General features: G+C 37.1%; 1 pseudogene across 1 annotated transcript; it reads left to right on the forward strand.

Annotated features, from left to right (window-relative positions):
• The first annotated feature begins 21,618 nt into the window (after nt 1-21,618).
• Nucleotides 21,619-22,242, forward strand: LOC307106979 (glycolipid transfer protein-like; annotated as a pseudogene). Its single transcript has one exon. The product of its transcript is annotated as a glycolipid transfer protein-like (transcript).
• The last annotated feature ends 2,636 nt before the right edge of the window (nt 22,243-24,878 follow it).

Raw genomic sequence — 24,878 nt, forward strand, 5'->3', positions numbered from 1 at the left:
TCTTTTTTTTTTTTTTTTAATCAATTGAATTTATGGGGGTGACATTGGTTAATAAAATTATATGGGTTTCAGATGTACAATTCTACAACACATCAACTGTATATTATGTTTTCACCCCCCAAATCAAGTCTTCTTCCATCACCATTTATCCCTGCTTTACACTCTTCTACCTTCCCCCTTTCCCTCTGGTAATAACCATTCTGTGGTCTCTGTCTGTGAGGTTGTTGTTGTTTTTCATTTTTGCTCAATCCCTTCACCTTTTTCAGCCAGCCAAATACAGCAGTCTTAACAAAACTTCTGAAAATGTTGAAGACAAATAATTCAAGCATATTCTGAGTACTCAAGCAAAAAAATAAATAGAAGTTGAGAAAGATCACTAGCTAGTTTCTCACCTCCTCACTGTGTTTCAATTGTGTTTATATTGGGGGGCTTAACAAAGGCAACATTTACTGAGGGTACACACTGTGAATTGTGTGGTACAGAGGCTGTGCTAGAAGGGAGATGCTCAGGAAGTTCTTTTTATTATTAACTAGAGGACCGATGCATAAAGATTTGTGCAAGAATAGGCCTTCCTTCCCCTGGCTGCTACCTTCTGCCCTTGCTATGGTCCTGCCACCCTCCTGTAGCTCCCTCCACCCTGCCCCCCCATAGCAGGTGTCCCGCCCTGCCCTGGCCGCTCCATGCCTGTGTGCGCACACTGCCTAGAAGCCCGGACCGGCTGGGGTGGGGCAGAATGCCTGCATTGTCGCCATGGTGGTGACACAAGCGTCCTGGCCTGGCCACCGCCATCTTTGTCACATCAATTTGCATATTCCCTCCTTATTGGCTGTGGGCACTGCCATAGTTGTTGTGGAGTAATGGTAAATTTGCATATTCTGTCTTTATTAGATAGTATAACATTGGACAGGTAATATCCAACCTACCCTCCAGTTGTTTTCTTAGAATTAACATGAATGTAAATTTAAATGTTAGACTAATTAAAGGGTGTGTGTGTGTATGTGTCTAGGAGAGATGTGGTGTATACTTTGTGCAAGTGATAAACATAACAAGAAGTCAGAGATTTCTGTTGTGAATTGTTTTATCTATACTAATAAAAGGGTAATATGCTAATTAGGACAGACATCTTCCATACATCCATCCAGATGTCCATCTGGACAAAGGCACAGTGGCTGCAAAGCCCAGGGCTCCGTCAGCCTTGGGCTTAGGCAGCCATGAGCCCCAGAGGCTGCAAGGCCCGGGGCTCAGGCTGAGGAACCCTCACACCCCCCCACCCCAATGCAGGAATTTTCATGCCCCTCTACTATTGAAATAATATTTTCCCATATTAATGATGATATGTTTGGAGCATCAGGTCTTCCTTGCTTCCTGTCTCCAAGGAAAGGACCAGCATTTTGCGTGGCTGGCATTTATAGCTACAGAGTAAACTGGAAAGCCATCTTGGATGTGCAGGGCCCAGTGATTCCCTCCAAGGCTCTCTTCCTCCTGGAGTTTGAAGTCAGGCAGTCTGAGAACCTGGTCTAACTGACTCCCAGGAGGGCTCTGGGGGTGATTCCAGGTGCTTGATTCTTCTCAGAGCTGAGTCCACTTTCTGAAACAGATTTTTCTCACTCTTACAGGTGGTCATAAAAAATGCACATCATTTCATTGTGATCATAGAGAATAAGACAGTGTTCAGTCTGCACCACGTTTATACCACATCTCTGAGCTCAGCCTAAACACAAACTTTCACTGTAAGGCTTGTTCTCAAATATAGAAAATTATACTGCCAACTGAAGTTAGTGGTTCCATTTGAAACTGATTATAAAGCCTCTATCATTGGTGGGAGAAAAGATTAAACCAGTGATTAGGCTCCACAAACTGGTCCATTAATGAAAATCAAATGGCAGTTGTGATAAGATCCTGCCAGAATCTAATGATGCCATTTGAGGAGTATTTTTCTTTTCTCCTGTAACCCTGAGAATAAATGTACATTTTTCTTACTGACTAGTTTTGCTAACAAGGCCAAGAGGTAGTGAAAGCCTGTCTCTCTGTGACAGAACATCATCTCTGATCAATAGTCCAATCTGATCCTCACTCTGTAATGTGGATCCAGCTTGAGCTGCAAGAAACCACCCACACGTGGCTGGGAGCCAGGGAGGCACTTAGTGCAGCTCTCCGCCCCACTGCCCGCCTAGAAGGGATTTGAGACATCTGAACTCAGGAGTCGCTTTTACTTCCCCTACAGGAAACAGATGCCACTAATACGGCTGCCACAGAAAGTCATTTAAGAACCAGCATTTTAACTTTCTAGTCAATCAGTGATATCACAATGTTGGTTTTAGTGTGGATTATTCTAGTCCGAGAAGTACAGTGGTAATTCAAAATAAAACCAGAAAGGCAATATTAGACTGCAGTATAATCTCAAATTATCTTATACAGCACTATGCTTTGTTTCTTTCTTGATAGTGTATTACACAGAATAATAAATAGCATTTGTTTTGTTGTTATTGTTATTAATCCTCATCTGAGGATTTTTTTTCCATTTATTTTTAGAGCAAGTGGAAAGGAGTAGGATAGACACAGAGAGAGAAACATCAGTGTGAGAGAGACACATTGATTGGTTGCCTCCCTCACACGCTCAGAGCAGGGCCAGGATCCAGCCTGGAACCAAGGTACGTGCCCTTGACTGGAATTGAGCTTGGGACCCTTCAGTCCACAGGCTGATGCTCTATCCACTGAGCCAAACCAGCTAGGGTATATTTGCTCTTGATTGAATGAAAAAGCAAAAGTTTAAAGGATAAGATATTTCAAATGGAACAACCCACAGACAAACTAAAGAAGAGAAAATGCTAGTCAAGTCTATTGATGGCATTTGGAGAAGAAAAGTACAATATAATTAGTGAAAGAGCATACATTTTTAATACAAATAAAAATTGTATACACATTTGCCTCCCCTCTACCAATAATAAAGCAAACGTTCTTGCTGAGCATTACTTAAAACTTACTTAAATTATCACCTCTAGGTCATCAAATTCATTTATTGTAAAAATGAAAATAATTCACCCAGTACCAAAATTGGCTTGTGAGCTTGTGAAAAATAATCAAATAAAATTGTTTTGTTATTGTAATGATTTTCATGACTATTAATATCTGGCTTTATTTTATAACTAGTGTTCCCGTTGCAGGAAAAATCCTGCAATAGGGTTTCCTGCTGCACTCTACCCCGCCCCGCCTGCTCTCCTCCCTTGTCCCCCGGCCCGCCTTCTCCGCCATCCCACCCCACTCTCCTTCCTTCTCCCCTAGGCCCCGCCTCCGCTCCTCCCTTCTCCTCCCCCCCCCCCCGGCTTGCTTGCTTCTCCGTAGCTTTGCTCCCTTCAGCATCTCTTGGCTTCTTTCTAAGCTGTCTTGATATGCAAATTAACCGCCATCTTTGTTGGGGTAATTTGCATACTTGTCCTGATTGGTTGGTGGGCGTGGGTTTGCTGGTGGGCGTGGCTTGGGCGTAGCGAAGGTGCGGTCAATTTGCATATTTGTCTATTATTAGGTAGGATAGTTTATTTTAACATTGAAAATGTCATTCATGGTATAAGTAGAAAAACTGTATCCAACTCTGAATAAAAATTACCCACTGTCTCTTACTGCTCCTTCTGGTCCCTGCAACATGAGACTACCTTCCTTGTGATTCAGTGGATAGTAGAAAATATTTACTTTCTTCTTAAAAGGTTCTACTTGAAATGTCAAGAATCACAATTTAAATTCAACTTAAATTTAACTGGAAGGTGCCATGGACAACAGAACTTCTTATTGCTGATTCAAAGAGCATTTCTAAATGATGGCACCTGCTGTATGTGCATATATATGTAATTAGCCTCTTATGTTTGTAACTTATATTTTGACTAGAGGCCTGATGCATGAAATTCATACAAGAGTAGGCCTTCGCACCTGGGAGGCTGCCTGGATTTTTCCCTTGCAGCTGCAGCGGCTGCCTCGATCCCACAGCTGCAGCTCTGGCTTTGTCTGGAAGGCTGTCCAGAAGGACGTCCAGAAGGACATCTGGTCTAATTACCATAATACACTTTTATTATTAAAGATGGATTCAGTGGAACCATATGGTATTTCTTGTTTTTCTAAAAATTATAGTGTTATATTTAAAATAGCTGCAATCACTATAAGATTTTATGATGTGACTCAACCAAATTTCATAAATTTCATTAATAAATGATAGTTCATTGTATAATAACTCAAAATATATTAATCAATTCTATTAAACGTGGACATTTAGTATTTTGCTATGTGCAATTGTATGTGTATGTGGGTAAATACTTAAGTATATATACACATATATGTACACTTAAACATGCATATGTGGTATTGTGTGTGCATACTATATTTAGTTGTTGGGTTGTAGTACATGTTCATGTTCAACTTTACTGGACAATGCCTACTGGACTTTGAATGTGGCTGTATCACCTGGCTGGTGTTGCTCAGTGAATTGAACATCATCCCATGCACCAAGAGGTCGTGGTTCAATTCCTGGTCAGGGCACATGCCAAGTAGAGGTTGTGCAGCTCCCACAGCTGATCTTTCTCATCAGTGTTTGTTTTTTTCCCCTTTCCCTTCCTCTCTCTCTAAAAATCAATTTAAAAAAACATTTTAATGTGGCTGCATAATTTTATACACCCATTATAACCATGGGCATCCATGCTTTAAAACACTTATCAGATTTTACAATTTTTACATTTGGTTAATGTAAATCTTATTTTGCATTTTCTATTTTATCAATATAGATGTGAATATATTCATATTTAATGGTCATTTGTACTCCCAATTTTGTGAAATTAAATTTGCATCTTTATCCACTTTTCAGTTTGCTTATGTGTATTTTTTCTTATTGTAGAATGTCTCTATATATTTTGGATATAAATAATTTATAAGGAAAATGGATTGCTGATATTTTACTTTGTTTATGGATTGTGTTTCTATTTTTCAATCTTGTATGGTTCTTTCAAATATTGTTATATATATCCTCTACTATTTTACAAGTATTTGTTTTATCTTTTATATTTAAACATCTGAAATTATTTTAGTTGTTTATATGTGTACTGAAATTTTCTATTCATTTAAGTTATATGAAGAGTTATACATAATTTTATTTCTTCTGTAATATTTTTCAATTTTCCTAGTTTTCTCTCTATTACTTTCTTTCCTAATTTTTGCCCATTTATTTGGATTGAGTTTTCCTTTGATATTTCATTTTTTATATGAAAGTTGTTATACATACTATTTTTATTATTTTGTGGTTGCCTTTGGAATTTTAATATTAATTTTTAACTTAAAATGTTTAATAATAAATAATATTATTACTTTTTACTGGACAATCCAAAGATCTGAGAATTATTTCACTCCAAACCACCTTCTGTCCTCTTCTGCCTCCCAATAGCACATCCCTGCTTTTCCTTTTTATTCCAGACTTCAGCTCTTTCTACCTCAGTTCCTTTAACCACAAAAACTAGATGTTATCCTTGTCCCTTTTGGCTTTGTGCTATGTTTGACATTTACATTATTTCTCATTATTTCACACATTTAATACTTTGTTTCTGGTTCACTAGATCCAATTTCTAGAATCCTAGATTTAGACCAAGAAACGCAGGCAGATACTGACTCCTTTGTTGTTTGCCCCTTGCATATTTTTCTGCTATTATTTCTGGCCTCTATCTTTTTTAATTCCAAAAGTTTAACCACAACTTTTAAACTCTTGTTAATATCATAAGGTGGAGTTGGAATTACCGTCTAATTTACCACTTGGGAACAATGCTTGGAAATAAACCCAGCATTTTGAAAGAAAAGCTTGACAGGAAAATTTTTTAGAGAAATATGTATTGCATAAGATGCTGTTAAAGATTAAAATTCAACAGAGTACGTTTGAAGACTTAATTGGCTTTACTCAGCCAGTCATGAATCAGGCAGAGTCCCATGTCTGTCGCATCTAGAAGTTACTCCCAGTGGTTGTATAGAATGGAAGGTTTTATAAGAAGAAGGGAGATGCAAGGGTTATATTATTAAAGGAAAAGAAAAGGGTTATTTTTAGACCAGGGCATCTTGTTTTGGGGGACAAGGGAAAAGCAAGGGTTTTTTATCATGCAGATTACTTCTCTTATCTTTGGGGGATTGAGAGGCCCCACAAAACATATTACTTCCTTGGTGTTGATTAAAAAAATTCCAGACTGGTGGATTAAGATCATGTTTCTGGGAGAGGTTGAAACAGCAATTAGGTCAAAGTATTAGATCTAGGTTTCCTTTCGTGGGTTTTAGCACAAGTGACACCACTTTAGACCTGTGATTTTTCTCTTTAGCAATGCCAGTGTACATAAATTATTTGAAATTTTTGAAAAATAAATTAAATTGGAAATTTTAGCAAAAGGTCGTATATGAGTTTTCAAAATATACATATGAGCAACTAAGATGGACATTATGAATGGAAGAGATGGTGTATATGCTTGGGTATTACTAACAGAGGGATGTCTGTAACCACAGCATCTTGGGAAAGGTTGTAAGACCTGAGTTTTTTGAAAATTAAAATAACTCTATATTTAGAGGCCTATTACAATGAAGTACATTTCATTAGTAAACCTAGTTTAAAATACATTTTCTCTGAGTTGATTGCTATTTTGATTTACTGGACTGTCATCACTATTACTGATTTCCCAACAATGACTATTGATATCAAGGCTAAAGGGTGGTATTTTTCAAAAGGCCACTCATGTATGGTACATTCCGAAGAAAAGAGAGTTGAAAGTTAAATGTTTCATGCGGAATATGGGATGGGTTGGATTTCAAAATAAAACTTAAGAACTAGTTCAATTTTTCAAGAAAAGGATGAAAATACAAAATATCTGAAATTATTCATGACTGTGACACATGCATGAATGCTAATGAGGCATTCTCAGGAAAGAAATTGAGAACATATGCCATCCGCTGTGGTGTATATGGTAGTATACCACCTGCCAAAAAATGTAGGATGCATTTAGGTATTAAAGAGATGCATTTTACTATAATATTTATAAATTTATAAATTGTATTGCAGTGGAGTTACACTCTGGTGGCCTGACCAACCAAGTTGCTCAATCTCCAGAGCAGGACTTGGGACAGTGGAGACCATGTATGCTTGTTTCCTAAAGGAATGAATGTGTAGCTGCCACATGAGAAAATATACTATGTTGCTTTCTATGTTTTTCACATTTTTACCATCAAGCTTGTATTATTTTTATAGAGAGATAATGAGTCACTTTCCTTAGAGAAGTGAGAACTCTGGGTTAATTTCACTGAGGGGATTATGCACATTTATCCCCCAAAGTTTCAAATCCACCAAAACTATGACGCTTGGAAGTCAGTTAGCTAAGTTTAAACCCTAAATCTCATCAGCATTCCATACAGAGGTGTGGCATGAAGGAGACCTTCCCCTTTTCTAACAGAAACATGAAAAGGAATAGAGATGAAAAGGACTGTGAGAAGGAAAACACTTCATTATAAAGAGAAACAGCCTTGGTTATCGTACTTGAACCTTATAAGAAGAATTTAAGCATAATTATGAAAACATCAAAAAGTGTATATTTTAAGACTGTTTTCACTCTGTAAGCCATTTGATGATGAGTGTAAGATTTATCCTGGAAAGGTATAAAAAGTTGCTCATCAACAGCATAAGGTCATACATAATGAAACATCTGCATTGGTCAACTTCTAAGGGTATTTTGTAACATTACTTTTCATTCTCTTCCCTGAATTTACTATGCTGCATCCTGTTGTTAAAGAATATCAAGGTCAAATACAGAGGGGCAAAAGTGGGTTTGCAGTTGTGAGTACACAAAATGCAGAGCTTATTCTTGAATTATTAATTATTGTATTATTTTCCACATGGACAACTGCAAACCTACTTTTGCCACACTGCCTTTGATGAATTACTCTTATACTCTAGAAATTCAATAGAGCAAATGAATTTCTCTGTATGTGTACATGGACTATTATGTGTGCATGCAGGCATGCATGCCTTGAATTGTTTGAGAAAACAAAAATATTAAGATATTTTACTTATATTTATACTTTATTGCTGTTGTTGACAACTAAATAATATTTGTCATGAGAGGATGAAAGAATATTCCGCCTCACAAGCAGACATTGAATTGAGATTCAGAAAAATTGTATGGTTTAAAACATATCTCTGAGATTTGATATGCTCTGAACTCCTATAAAGCAGAATATTAAGTTATTTGGTCAAGGTCACAGGACTAGGAAGTGGCAAAACTCTGTCCCCAAATGTGGTACAAGAGCTTCATTGTCCATTCTCTTTACCATTGTAGATGCTGGAGTTGCAGAGTTCTTTCTGAAGATTAAATGAGATAATGTATATAAAATACTGGTACATATTTTTTAAATAAATAAATAAGTTGTATTTCTTATAGTTAAATGAAAAATAACTCCTGACCTTAGAGAAAGAAGTACTTAAGGAATACGACAAATAGATTGGCCTGACCCCGCATACAGAATATATAAGGAGACAGAGTGAGTTAAAGTTGAAAATGCTGTTGGGCCAGATAATAGAGGTTCTTAAATGCCAAATTTAGTAGCTTTTACTTTACTTTAAATGCAACCTAGAGGAATATTTAACATATTTTATGGAGATGCAACATGCTGAGTTCTGCACTTTAAGCAAGTTATAGAAACGATATGCAACATGGTTGGGGAGGGAGGGCAGGGGGAGGTGGCAGGATCATCCATTAATTTGCCATTGTACTAGTTGAAGCAAGTGGTGTTCACATGATTAGTGGAAATGATAAACAGAGGATGAATAAAAGTGTATACAAATGGAAAAATGTAAAATGAATGAAGAATTATAGAGCAGTGTTAAAATTCATTGGGTGTCTTTTCTAGACTTTGCTAGAAATTCTACATTCAGTTAAGTCTCATCAGAAGTTTCTTATATATTTACTAGAGGCCTGGTGCACAAAATTTCCTAGAGGCCTGGTCCCTCAGCCCAGCCAGCCTCCTCTGAGGAGCGGGCCTAAGCCGCAGTCTGGCCTCCCTCTGCAGGAGGCGACCAGCTGGTCAGGAGAAGTCGCCACCCCCATCACCAAAGCTGCTGCTGCCACTGCCGGCTGCTGCAGCCACCAAGGTGTTTTCATCAACACGGACTCCATTCCCTTCACCACGAAAAAATAACAACTTTCTTTAGGCATTTTCAAGATGTCTCTTTCATAGGATATGCCATTTCTTTCTTTTTTTTAATCCTTACCTGAGGATATATTTCCATTGATTTTTAGAGAGTGTGGAAGAGAGAGGGAAAGACAAGGAGAAACATCAATGTGAGAGGGACACTTCACTTGGTTGCCTCCTGCATGAACCCTGACCTGAGCCCCTGCCAGGGAGGAGCCTGCAACCTAGGTACATGCCCTTGATCAGAATCGAACCTGGACCCTGCGGTCCGCAGGCCAAGGCTCTATCCACTGAGCCAAACCAGCTAGGGCAGGATATGACATTTCTTAGCCCCTCCAGCAGCAGACCTTGGTATTTTCCTCCAGGAGTGAGGTGGAAAAGCCCTAGATCACCTTCTTGGGTTCTTATTACCCAAGTTACCAAGAACACTGTCAGTGGCCGCGTACAGGGAGCTTAGCCAATGAGCGGTCAGAAAAGGTGTTTCCTCTGCAGCTCACATGAAGAGGCAGGACTACTGGTGCGCTGTCTCTCAGTGAGGGCAGGCCCCCCTGTGTGTTGTGTCTTCACTCCAGGGCCAAGGGCGGGCCCCCTTGTGTGTTGTGTCTCTGTTTTGGCTCTTCTGTGCACGTATCCTCCTCCAGAGCCGGACGTGACTGTTATGGCATCCCAGCTAATTTTCATATTACCTCTTTATATATATATATATATATATATATATATATATATATATATATATATATATATATGAGATTAATTTTTTTCCCATTGTTAGGATAAGAAAACAGGGTCCTAAAATTTTAACATAATAGGTCTAGTTCGTGCAACAAATAAGGAGCAGTAATAAGAGTGAAAGTATCCCATGCCACATGATATTGGTATAAAAAATGTAAAATAGCTGAAACCGGTTTAGCTCAGTGGATAGAGCATCGGTCTGTGGACTGGAAGGTCCCAGGTTCGATTCTGGTCAAGGGCATGTACGTTGGTTGCGGGCACATACCCCGGTGGGGGGTGTGCAGGAGGCAGCTGGTCGATGTGATGTCTCTCTCTCATCAATGTTTCTAGCTCTCTGTCCCTCTCCCTTCCTCTCTGTGAAAAATCAATAAAATATATTTTTTTAAAATAGTAAAATAAGTAGATAATTTCAAACTTGTTGACAGGGAGGATGGTGACAATTCTAACCAAAGTAGGAGATGTAGAAATAGGAGGAGTATATATTGATAAAACAGTGATAAATTTTGAATTGAAATTTTGACTGTTAATACAGAGATTTTGGCAGGAGTTTGAAAATCCTATTGCATACAGCCTGTAACTGTAGCTGTGTGACATGACAACATTAATAATAATTATGTAAATTCAAAACATTAAGATTTCATATATCACCATATATAATGGACCCTTGATCAAAAGTTATTATAATCTTCATCCAATAACATAACTCTGCCCTCCCCCAAAATAGTATTGTCCACATTGTCCACTTTGGAGAACTTAAAGGATAATTAGTCCTTTTATTGCCATCTCCAAATCATCTCTGAAAGTTATGTATATAAATCCTGCCAGTTTTCTTCAAACCAAAATTAGCAGTTGCTGTAACTTTGGAAAGCTATGGGTCCTCTCTGACAATCAGAATGGTGTAGAAAATAAGAACAAGAGAACGCAAGGTTTCGTTAAATTCCCTGACCTACATTCCATTGGTCTCTCTTGTTTTGGGCTTGTTGTATCACATGATATCTCCGTCTACTCATCATGGCTGACTTTCAAGGAGTGTAGCCATAACTTCTCTTTGGTGTCCCTACAAAAGATGGTCTTTAGGTCCTGCAAAATAAAGTCATTAGGAGTTGTTCATGGATGTAGAGAACCTGTGACCTAAATTACTAAATCAGGCTCCAACTTCTGCATGATAATACTATGAGAGTCAGTGAAACCTGATATGGCATTGACCTTCCTCACCAAAATATAAGAATATTTCCTAAATGTTTCTTTTCTGTACCATCAGCCTCGTCTAAATCACCTTAGATCCCTGGATATCTTTTGCCAATGGAGTGTGCCAATAAGACAAGATTATATATGGGCTAAACTTTAAAATCCCTTCCCTTTGTCTCTGAATTACTCTTTCTTTGGTGTGACTATTTAAGCAATGTATTAGTATCATACATATTTAAGACATTTTCCTTATTTTTAATATTGTCTTTTATTTATTTAAATCTTGCCTCTATAAAAGTTTGAAGTGGCTTATGAAAATATACTAATAAAACATAGAAATGTAAATAATGTTTAGACATTCAAAACAAAGAATAAGTCGGAAGGATAAAGTCAAGAGGAATGTATTATTACTATTAATAGAAGTATAAAACAAATATTCACCCAATAAATTTAATTTAAAAAAAGAAAAGAAATGGGGGGTAATTTGAGTTCTTCAATTTTAAAAGCATTTACCTTACTTTGCTACAGCTCTATTTGATATACCCCTCGAATTCTGCTATCTGTAACAAACAAAGTTTGGTTTATTGATCAACTGGAAGCTTCATTGAAAAGAAAAAAATCCCTTATGTTGATGGAGGGCAGCTGCTATCTAGGTTCTATTTTGTTCTATTATTTTTCTAATAGAGGATTAAAATCAAGACCTTATTTATAATAGCATAGGATTTAAGATTAGGAAAATAGCTCAAATAAAAATACAGGCAGGCAGTGGTTAAACCACATACTATTTTATTAATGTGTGGTATTAATTAATTGCCCATTTCCAGAAATGTAACAATTGCAAGAGATGTGAATGAGAAGTTTTTTGAAAAGACAACTCATAACAGATGTTTACAAGATTTTCCCCCTACTTAGAACATAGTAAACATATGGAACAGCCTATCAGGCACAATTGCTGAGGCAAAACACAAGGATCATTCAAGAAACAATTAGATTCTGTTCTAAAGAAATGGACTACTTAAAAAGGATGAGTCCTGATGAGCCTATAGTCCTGATGAATAAATAGCTCTAACTAAACCTTTTATGATCCTATCTCCATTTGAATGTAAGTATCACCAAAATGTACTCATCAAGATTTGGGAGTGCTGTGGAAATTTCTCCTCTATAAGAGAAGCTAGTGTGTTGATAACATTCCATGTCTATGTTGTAAAATGCCCACATGTGGTATTTTACTGCCATCCAAATTATAAAAGTTTTATTTATGTAGTGGGAGGATTCTTACTCTTTCCATTGTAGACCCTTCATGCCTGGCCCTTCGGAAACTCCCACATCATTCTCATTTCCCCTTCTATTCGTCTTGGAGAAGGCTTAGCTATTTATCAGTCTTCTAGTTTGTATATTTATTTTTATTTAGTATGTATCTATTTATTTATTTGCATTAATCATTAAGATAAATCCTTCACTCTTCTTTCTTAAGGCTCCTAGCATAATTGCAACTACAAATTTATCTTTGGGAAACCAGTGACAAAAAGAGCTATAGTGACCACTTCTCCATACTAGCTTCCTACACACAGACATGTAGATTTTGAGCCAATAAACACCCAAAATGGGGAAAGAGAAAGGTTGATCTCTCAAAAGAAAAAAAAATTGATTAACCTCTCAAACATAGTGTGAAATCTTACAAATAAATATCTATCCTTTAGCTTAAGAAAACAAAGTTAAATACTTAAGAACTCAAGATTCTTGCATTGATATTTTTTTCCTTAGGTACCTGATATCTAACTACAGAATTATGTGCCTTCTCAATACTTTTCATGCAAATATTTTCTTAAAGTTTAACATGTGTGCAGAAAAGTACAAAATTATTCTGTACATATGAAGCAATTTTTACACACTGAGCACATGCATTTACCTAGCAATCAGATCACAACACAGGGAACACCAAGGCCCCAGGAACTCTTGCCCGCCACCACCTAAACCGAAGATGCCTTCTGTAAATTAACCCATCAAGGATAAAGTCTATTCACTTTTAACAGCATGAATTAGTTTTGCCTGTTTGTATAATTAATGTAAATGAATCATAGAGTATGTATGTTTTTGTCTGGTTTCTTTAACTCTGAACTGTGCCTATGAAATTCCTTTATTTTCTTGATGTACTTACAGTTTGCTTATTCTCACTATTGTCTGGTATCTGATTATTAATTTTGTTTATTTGTTTATTGCCTTATCACCCTAGGGCATCTAAGTAATGACGTTTTTCTTGTTCTTGGTAATTTGTGTGTGTTTTTTTTCTTCTGTTAGTAATTAGTCTTTCTAGGGGTTTATCAATTTTATTAATCTTTTCAAACAACCAACTTTGGTCTATGTTGATTTTTATTGTGTGCTTGTTTTCTACTTCACTGTTCTTATTTTCATTTACTACTCTCTTCCAATTTCCAAGAATATGATATGACTGTTAAGAATTCCAGCTTCTTGAGATAAAAGCCTTGATCATGAATCATGATAAAAGCCTCAAAATTCATCAGTCATTTTCAGTCTTTTATATGTACATATGTATGCATGCATATTAGATGTTTTACATTTTTGAGTGCAATTTAGAATTTCACAAGCTGTGATATGTCATATCCACATTATCATTCTAATTCTCAGGTGATTTCTTCTTTTATCTATGAGTTATTCAGTAGTATATGCCTTGATTTACAAATAGTTGGGGTTTTCTAATAATTTTTTCATGGGCTTGGGAAAAATAGTCTGAATTTTATCAATGCCTTGAGATTTGTTGAGATTTGATCTATGGATTAGCAAGTAGTCAGTTTTGTAAATATTGGGTGTATATTTTTTATTGGGTGCTATGTTCTAAATATACCAATTAGTTCATGTGTATTCATTGTATTCTTTATTTATTTTTAAAGTTGTTTTAAAGTTTTATTTTGTTTTTTAAAAATATTTTTATTGATTTCAGAGAGGAAGGGAGAGGGAAAGAGAGATAGAAACTCCAGTGATAAGAGAGTCATTGATTGGCTGCCTTCCACACCCCCCACACTGGGGATTGAGCCCACAACCTGAGCATGTGCCCTTAATTGAAATCAAACCCGGGACCTTTCAGTCCACAGGCCGACTCTATCCACTGAGACAAAGGGCTAGGGCCATTGTATTGTTTAAAGCCTCTGTGTTCTTACTATTTTTGTGTGTATCTGTCTATGCCTACTTTTTCTCTAGCTCTTTTGAAAGGAACCTTAAAATCCCACTATGTTTGTGTATTTGTCTTTCATTTAGTTCTCAAATTTTGCTGTATGTATTTTTAAGTTAGTGTGAGATTTAGAGCAATATTTCAAATGAGGTGCATATGAGTTGGCTGATAACAATACAACTATAACAGCTTTCTCTTAGTATGTTTGTGATAAAAGACCGATTTGACGGGCTGATCAAGTGGAAAGGTGGCTGTCTCCTCCTCCCTTCATTGCTGGATGTGTACACATGAGGTCAAGAGAAAGGAAAGCTTTCTCAATAAACAAACTCTCTTCTTCCATCATTGGACTTTTAGAGCCTCCTAATATAGTTTCATCAACCATTTTTTTACCTTTATTTTTCAGGATATTTTTGTTGAGTATATGATTTTAGGTTAGAGATTATTTTCTTCAGCACTTGAAAATGATATTTTACTGTCTTTTTGCTTTCACCTTTTGTTTTTTAACATTATTGTCACTTTTTGGGACCTAATTTGTGCCTGCCTCCCTGAATGATTTTAACTCCTTTTTTTTTGTTTTTAAGCATTTTTACTAAGATATTCCTAAATGTGGCTTTCCTTGTGCTACTTTGGACTCAGTGAATTTCTTGAGCTGTAGGTTGATATTTGCTGTTCGTTGTTTCATGACAAACCACTCTAAAATTTAGTAGTTTAAAATGATGACTGTTGTATAAGCTATGTTTCTGTGCATTGATTAATTACAGTTGGACATTCTTTTGAAGGTCTTACCTAGGGTATCTCATGTCTTTACACTCAGATGGTGGCAGGGTATGGAGTTGTTTGGATGCTAGAATGCTCCATCCCAGCTGGGATATCCAAAATGGTTCCTCGACTCGCATATACGATGACTGACTTGGGGCTTCTTTATGCAATTGTTTTTTTACTACAGTGCCTTGTCCTCCAGGGCCTCTTTCTAGTTGTGTAGCTGGAATTCTTACATGTTGGTCAGGGCTTCTAAGAGCTTACAGCGGAAAAGTCCTGGCCATTGTAAGTCTCAGGCCTGATGTTGGCACAGCGCTCCTATTGTCACATTTTGTTGCATAAAGCAAAGTTCTGGCTCTTAATCAATAAAGAAGCATGTTACACAGGGCATGGATATCAGGATGTGTAGTTATTTGGAGGAACAGGCTACCAAAATGTGTTTCTTTAGTTTTTGGAAGCTCTTTACCATTATTTCTTTAAATACCATTTCTTCCTCTTTCTCTTGCTAATTTTCACATAAAACAGCAATTGCAGGCATGCTATCTGTTTTCTCTGTGTCCAACATTTTTCTTATACTCTTTTCTGTATTTTCTCTTCTTTTTCCTTTATTTTCTTCAGTGTGTTTATCTTCTATTTACTAGTATATGTATTCCAGACTATTAATTATGTGTTCTGCTTTGTCTAATCTGTTGTTAAATCTATCTATTGAGGTCTTAACTTTTAAACTTTTTTTTTCAGTTCTAGATTTTATATATATATATATATATATATATATATATATATATATATATATATATATATATTTCAGCTTTCTGATATAATTCTTCAACTTTTTATCCTCTCAATCTGTTCCTTTATTTTCTTTTAACAGCTTCATTATAGTTCTTTCAGTGTCTTGTGCTGCTAATTAAATATCTGTATTATCTCTGGCTCTTTGTTTGAAGATTGTATGGCCTGCTGGCTTGAGTTTTGGTTTGATCCTCCCCTTGACCACAGCTCTCTTAGTGCTTTCAGATGCATGGTTGGTGTTGTTTCCACACCTTCTCCTGGATATTGAATGAAGTTAGTCATTGTCCCCTCACCAGGGCTAGACCTGCTCTGTTTTGCTTTACAGAGGCTTTCTGCTGAGTCTTTTTAGCCTCTTCATCTTCCATGCAGCTTTAGAGGGGAAAAAGAGCCACCTAAGAGCCACCATGTTTCCATTTCCTCCTCTCAGTCCCGTGAGAGCACCAAAAGCTTTGCTAATTTTTATCTCCACAGTAGCAGACCTCTTCTGGGGCATAGCCTACATTCTCAGCCTCCTCTATAGAGGCAGAATCAGCAAATCCCTCAGGGAAAAACCCTTCTGCAGAAGTCAGCTCAGTTTTCTCAAGTTCTCATCACTGGAATAATGCTGTAACTAATTATCCCAGTTTCAGCACTTTTCTGAATTTTTATATTTATCAAAACTTTTTAGTTGTTTTTGCTAGAAGCATTACTATGCCCCGTATAACACTTCTTACCCCAACATTTAAGTGCCCCACATGCTTGACTATCTGCTTGCCCCTTTCCTCAAGAGTTCTGTTGATTCCCTCTACACTTGGCCATGTTTATTACACTGAATAACAGGGTTTGATAGGCCAAGTCTCTCATTAGACTGAATGTTTTTTGAGTAGATAAACACTGCACTATTCACCTGCATATTTTTGGTAACTAGCACTTGGCATCTGAAAATAATTGAGAATATTTTCTTTTATTAAATATATTTCTAGGTCAAAATATATTCTCATTTAACATATTTGATGCTATAAGGCAAATATCTATGGAGGCCTAAGTTCCCAGAAATATATATGACATTCCCAATGTTGATCATCTTGGAATGTGTTCATCCAGAGCAATTAGATAATAGCAAATTGTCAACACATGCTGTTCACATTTCCTTCAGTTGTCTTTTAATAGCCATGCTTAATCAAAATCAAGGAAGCAAATATTTTTCCACAGTAACTCAAGTGTTATCAAGTGACTTATTTTCACTGATACTTCTTACCAAAACCATGGTACCCTAAATAGTAGAGGGAGGGGCAAATCTTGAGGAAGCAAAGTACAGCACTATGGATTAAAAGTTGACTTACTTGTTTGATTGATTTTATATATGTGGTTTAATGATTTACCAATAAGAGAAACAATATCATATTTTTAATTTGTAAAATGTTTTTGAAGACATGTGTCATCTTTGATTTTACATTTTTCCATACCACAATAGAACCCTTAAATGGAAAAAAAATTATCTATAATAATAAAAGCATAATATGCAAATTGACCAAATGGCCAAAGAGTGGAATGACCATCCGAATGACCTTACAGATGACCTTCTGGATGAAGCCAGGGCTGTGAAGTCCTACTCTTGCACGAATTTCATGCATCAGGCATCTAGTTTTTATTATATAAATTTAAGTAAAACCACACAAATATGACAAAGTTGAAAAACTGCACATATTTTTAATCCTGACCTTTGTGGAAAAGTAATAGATTTAAAATAATTGTCAAAGGTAAATATGAATATATATGATAAAAAGCTAATAGGTATTATTAAGTTTAGTTTTATAAAAACTTTTATTGATCTTTTAAAAAAACCAAATACCATATATTTTCCAATGTTCAAATAAATGTATATATTTATACTTGAAAATGATAATGTAGACAAAATTAGATGAATATTTAAAAGTCATTGTATTATTGGAATCATGATAATTTTTTCCATCTGCTTGAAGTAAACAATCACATTTTTTCTGTTCATAGAATATAGAGTTTAACTAGCTATGGCCATAGTTTGTGAGGCCCTTCTGTGTGGATAATTTAAACATATGAGTGCAAGACAACACTCAGCATAATGTATATTATGGTTTTGTGGATGATGGACTCTCATTTTTATTATAAGGAACCCTTTATATATTGATTTAATTTTTCTTATGTTGAGCCTTTATTTATATACTTTTTGTTGCCTACCTTATTTTGCATAGCAGTACTGGACTAATATTACATACATATTTTACATAACATCACATATTTTTAATGTTAAAGCACTATAAAAAGAAAACAATATTATTGCTTTTTCATCTGTATTTACCACCTTTTTGAATAATTTCACATTTATATGTAAACATTTATTGAATTTATCTTACATGTTTTGTTTTATATTTCCATAAATATTAGAACACTACATTCAAAGGAGAATGACAGATAATGTACTTTAATGAAAATAACAGAAGAAAATAAAACAAAGGGTGTTGGTGACAAATGTGACAGTTTTAACTTTCAAAGGAAAATGAATGTAGAGAACATGCCCTTGAAAACAGGAATTATGACCTTTTATTTTATAACCATTTACTTCATGTTTAATGAGAATATGGCATATTTTCTCTCAGGTTAGGGGAAAATAATAGCTTTAGACATTATCTTTGACCCTTAAACTATTGAGGGGATATGAATAATGATGAAGCAAGGGGTAGAGAGCAGTTTAAAATAGCCTACTATGTCTCAAATAGGGACATTCAATTGTTAGTGCTAAGAATAACTTCTTATAACTTTGAAATAGCCAGCATAGGTCATTTTCTAAATGGACTATTTGTCCTCTCAGAAGTTTTTTCTTTCTTTTATTTTTTATTTTTTAGCTTCAAAATAAAATCTTAGGGCTAAAAGGGGCATCATCACATGTTAGTTTAAGCATCAATTTTGCAGAAAAGAAACAAGCGGTAGGTAAGAAGTCATTGTTCCCAGCCATTTTAATTTAATACAGAGTAAGATATGATATTCTCATTTTCTGTCCCCTTGTGTCCCCACCTTCCCACCTCACAACTTCCGTACACGGCTCTCTCTGAAAGACAGCTACTTGGTCAGATATTTAGGTGCAGATCCACTAACTTGTCTACATGGCGGTGCAAAAAGAACAACTTCTCACAACTAAAAAGCCACAGTCCTCCAGTCATTTTGACAAAGGTCACCTAATCAATATGGAATCACATGCTCAGCAGTTGAAGTGAGAGCAGACCCACTAAATGACCGGCATGGACCTGTCACCCAAAGCAGACGTTGAGCCTTTGAAAGCACCCTCAGCGTTAGGTGAGTAAAGCAGGCCCTCCAGGGAATCTTAGACTAAATTAAAGGCAGTGTTCTGCTTTCCTGGTGACTGAATACTTTAAGGCAATACTTGATATGAATTGTTATCAACAATTTTAAAGGCAAAATATTTTCCCAAGACATAATGACACTGGAAGTACACGTGAGATTTTCTCAGGGTTTAAGAAATAAAGCACAAAAAGATTGCTTTATAGATGCATTAAAAATGAAGTCTTATTTTTTACAGTTACGAATATAAGCATGAACTACCATGTGAGTTAATTTAATTGTTTAATGAGTTACAGCTTATTTTTTTTCATTAGCAACATTAATGAGTAAATTGTAGTTTTATTAGAGGAAACATTTCTACATATGTATATATACACACACTCAATTTTATTATATAAGAACATTTCATCTGGATTGCAAGTTAATTCTAATGGCAACCTTGTGGGATAAATCAAGCACTTATTATTATTTCTCTTTGGCATACCTAAGGACACTAAAACATGTAAATCACTCTCCTAAAATTCTCACAAGTGAATTCTAAACCAGAGCTCCTTCCTGGTTGAAGATTTTAACAATCGTAAGTATGCCAATGACTACTTTCAGTAAGGATTCCAAGTTGAAATGTAATTGCATTATGTTATACATGCACTTTCATTTCTAATAACACCTCAAAATAGATTAAGTGCCATTCTATTTAAAAGTATGTGTGAGACAGTAAGTATTAAAAATGTATTGACTTACAGCCAAGAAAATGAAATAAAATAAATAAAAATGTCTTTCTCTTGCCACTTTCTAGACTTAATGTTCTAATTGTCTATTTTACTTATAATTATCTTTATTTATTTTAAGTTGCCTCACCTGATAGTAAAATGAATGGTAAATATAAAGAGTGCATAACTGCAGCAATGAAGGCCATTTGGCTAAAAACAAAATGCCTAGAGGCTCTTAGGGTCAGCGTTCTAGAAGAGGTATGATTATTACCCTGCTGAAGCAGTATGCACATCCGGAGAGGTAAATGAATACCTAAAAAGTCTTTTTAAAATATATATATTTTTATTGATTTCGGAGAGGAAGGGAGGGATAGAGACAGAAACATCTATGATGAGAGAGAATTATTGACCGGCTGCCTCCTGCATGCCCCCTACTAAGGATAGAGCCTGTAATCCAGGCATGTGTCCAGACTTGGTAATTGAACCATGACTTCCTGGTTCATTGGTCAACGCTCAACCACTGAGCCACACAGTGGCTAAAAAGTTCTTAATATGAGAATTATTTTTATTTGCTGGATCTGAAATTATCTTTAGGAGTAGAACTGCTTTTGGTCATTGGTATCCATGTCAGTGAGATCCCTTGTTCCTGAGTTTGAATCAGCATCACCCAGGAACTGTTACTGCAGAATCCCAGGTCCAGCTCTAATGAATCAGGATCTGCATTTTTAACAAGGTCACCAAGTAACTTGTGTGCCCAGTTCAAGGTGAGAAGCCCTGGGCCAGACACCATCGACCTTCTCTGCCTACTTATTTACAATCCGTTTGTAGTTCCTCTAGGACAGGGACACCTAATCATGTTTATTAGTAGAGAAATTAATGGTCACATACCAAAACACTTTGTTGCACTGGCAAGGAGCCAATATCAGAGCAATCTTGGCCAAGGTCAAATCACATACTGACCAGTTTTGCACTAGGGACAATATACTTGACCCAGGAAACAGATTGCTGTATGTAAGCAGGTAACACCATGCCTCTGGTCATTGTATCACTCCCTACAGGTGCATCACTCCCTAAATTGTCAAACAGAACTGTTGCTGGCATAGCCTGATACAAATATGTGAGGTCATTGTGAGAAGGCAGGTACCATGTTGAGCTAATAATGGTATCTTTGACTTTAAAAAATAATCAGAACAAAGAACTTATTTTAGTCATAGATAATACAATAAAAATAAAAAAGAAACACTGTGACCAGAGAAAAATCATTTTCACAAGTTTTAATGGCAATGAATAATAACCTAAATCTCACCTTTAATCTTTAATTAGTGTACATTTACTTAGAGTTTGGTCTTTTGTGCTATGCTCTCTTCTGTGGTACTAAGTCAAAGTTTTATTGAAAACTTTACTTTGAAACTAAACTCCTATTTGTATGTGGGCTGGGTTTTCATATATTGTTCACAGTATTTACTAGCCTGCTCACTGATACTGTATAATACAGATAAGAAAGACATCTATCTAGATATATAAAAAGCCAGCGATGGTAATGGTGTCACGGCCCCACAGGGAGCAGTTAGGGGCACCCCTAGGCAACACAATAGGGTGTGAGTTTGATGGGGGAAAGTCAAAGAAATAGGGGGGAAGGTCTTAAGGATCTGCGGGTTGGGGTGGTCCGTCCGGAGTAGGTTTGGAGTGTGCTGGGGAAGGAAGAGGAAGATCCGATTAGAAAATGGCATCACCACCAGCCCCGACCCCGAAATGGCGCTGCTGGCCGAGCACCTGTTGAAGCAGCTGCCCACTGACAAGCAGATTGAGACCGGGCCTTTCCTGGAGGCAGTGTCCCACCTGCCAAACTTCTTCGATTGCCTTGGGTCCCCAGTGTTTACGCCCATCAAGGCAGACATAAGTGGTAACGTCACGAAAATCAAAGCTGTGTCCAACACGGACCCTGACAAGTTCCAGACCCTGCAGCACGTCCTGGAGGCGGAGAAGGAAATGTATGGAGCAGAGTGGCCCAAAGTGGGGGCCACGCTGGCACTGATGTGGCTGCAAAGGGGCCTCCGCTTCATCTAGATCTTCCTGCAGGGCATCTGTTATGGGGAGCGGGACGAGAGCCACCCCAACCTCATCCGAGTCAACGCCACCAAGGCCTATGAGATGGCGCTCAAGAAGTACCGGCTGGATCGTGCAGATCTTCCAGGCAGCGCTGTATGCCACGCCCTACAAGCCCGACTTCCTGAAAGCCTCTCCAAGGGCCAGAACATGACGGAGGAGGACTGCCTGGAGGAGGTCCGCCTGTTCCTGGTCAACTACATGGCCACCATTGACGTCATCTACGAGATGTGCACCAAGGTGAACGCCGAGCTCAACTACAAGGTGTAGGCGTGCCCATCGGCTGGCACTCCCAGAAACAGACAAGCCAGAATCACTGTGAAGCAAGCTGGCAGGCCGCCTTGGCCTGCGTCCCCCAGAGCAGCCCAGAGTCTGGCTGGGGTTGCAGGGGACAGCCCTGGTTTCTGAAAAGTCATTTTTGGGGTCTATCCTAACAGAGCAATAAATAACCATCCGACTGCTGAATCACCTTTAATTTCACGGCAGCACAGACCTACTGCCGTCATTTCAGTGTGATAAAAATCAGTTAATGTTGCTAATAAGTCAAGTCCTAGGGTTTTCTGTCCCCATCCCCCCACGTGGTACGTGACCCTGGGGGAGCCTTGTCATACACCTCATTTAAAAAATGAGGATCTGGTGCAGTGATGTTTCAGGTCATGTAAGGAGCACGAGGAGTCTGATTTAAAATTACACAGGATTTTTTTTTTTTTTTTTTAAAAAGCAAACTGCTGTGTGCTCTCCTGTGGTTGCACAGCTCAGTGTCACAACTCTGTCAGTATAGACCCTGCTCTTTCCCACTGTCTTTTTCCAGAGAGTTTTTAATAGTTGAAAACAACCAGCAAGCCTTTGATGACCTTGACCAAGGGAACTTTATTTTAAAGCTATCAGATATGAGTAACTGACCACAGATGACTGAATTTGCATTTTTCTGCATAAGTATTTTCTTCAGGGACAGCCTACCCTACCTAAGAAACTACCTATCATGTGTGTTCTCTCAGAGGGGAGACCACAAGCCCTCCTGATGCCGAGACCCAAGGAAACACCTCGCTGCCTTAACTATCCCTCCTGGCACTAACAAGAGCTGTATTTTGAAAGTTTTGGGTTGAATAGAGGGACCACCAAAGAATTCATGTGTGTAAAAAACCCAATGAAGAACAATTGGTGATTTTTATGCAAACACTAAATAATTCTTAATAAATAAATCTCTATTTTGGGATCACAAAAACAAACAAACAAACAAACAAACAAACAAACAAACAAAAAACTTTGGAGATAGTGAAGGGCAATTTGTCCAGACTGTTGAGATCTTAGAATTAGAGTTTAATTGGGATAGAATAGAAATCCTGCTAATACCGGATGCCTGAAATCTAAGCACTCTACTTTTAGGTTTTCCAGTTCAAGTTTTTAGAGACTGCCTATTAAAACAATCCTGGTTGGAAAGTGTTTGTATAGAAGTATTTGCTGTGTTTACCATGCTTAGCTCTCTGTAAGGAATATGGAATAATGTTAAATGCCTCATGTTCTCAAGAAGCTTGAATTTTAAAATAAAAAATAAAGAAGAAATATAAATATTAAAAATAAAAAAAAGAAGAAGCTTGAATTTTAGGGGTGAATCAGGCAGGCAGTTGAGTGGTTAGGAGCCAGCAGTCCCAGATTGCAAGAGGGATGTCCGTGGATTTGGGGCTAAACCAGCAGTTGGACATTCCCCAAAAGGTCCCAGATTGTGAGAGGGTGCAGGCTGGGCTGAGGGACTCACCCCCTCCTGTGCACAAATTTCATGCATCAGGCCTCTAGTATATATATAAAAGCCTAAGCGACAATTTGCCCATTCAACCGGGAGCTATGATGCACACTGACCACCAAGGGGCAGATGCTCAATGCACAGGCATGGAAACATGAAACAGAATGATGAAACTCAGAGGGAAGAGGGTAGGGGGAAGGGTGGGAAGAGATGAACCAAAGATTTTATATGCATACTAGAGGTCCAGTGCACAGATTCATTCACTGGTGGGGTCCCTCGGCCTGGCCTGTGGGGATCAGGCCAAAACTGGCAGTCTGACATTCCCTGAGGGGTCCTGGATGGATTGAGAGAGGTCGCAGGCCAGGTTGCATGATTCCATGCACCAGACCTCTAGTATTGAGATAAAAAATAACACAAGTGATTTTTGAATTTTTTTTTCTCTGTTCATGTTACCCTAGGTATGGAAACTGAGACTATGCTTAGTTCTTCAACATGAACATATATTTATTCAGAATTAATGCAGATCAATAGAAAGAATTTCCAAGAAAATGAAATAATATATATCATTATATAATGGCAAAATCTTTAATATGAATAGACAAGAACATTTATAGAAAAAGTAGGCCCTCTAAAATATCAAACCTTAAAAATGCAGATGATAAATCTTTTGAATCTTTGACAATACTTCTTTTATAAAACGAATTAGTACAACTTTACCTCAAAATTGCACACATTTCTAGACAACAAAAGACACTAGGCCACTTATAAAATCAACAATAGCAATGACACCTGTATTGTGCTATGTGAAACTCACTTGTAGTTAGTTTTGGAGAAGAAATAGATGATATGGTAAGTGTGAACATCACAGAAGCACTCAATGAGTCCTTCCCAAAGGGACAACCTGTCCTGTGAAATAAATGTGTCCTGTCTCTTCTTGAATAACATTAAAGAAAATATTTTATCAGAAAGGCCCTGATTTGGTTAAAGAGAAGGAAGAGGATAGATAGGCATGTTTCTAGTCTACTAAATTTTGTTTATTAATTATTTAGCTCTGACTGGTCTATATTTTTGTATATGTTCATGCACACACAAACATCTACACTAATAAAAGAGAGATATGCAAATTGACCATACATCCATGATGCCCATCAGCCAATCAGGAGTG

The sequence above is a fragment of the Cnephaeus nilssonii genome (assembly GCF_951640355.1).
Source record: "Cnephaeus nilssonii genome assembly, chromosome: 11".
NCBI classification, from domain to species: domain Eukaryota; kingdom Metazoa; phylum Chordata; class Mammalia; order Chiroptera; family Vespertilionidae; genus Cnephaeus; species Cnephaeus nilssonii.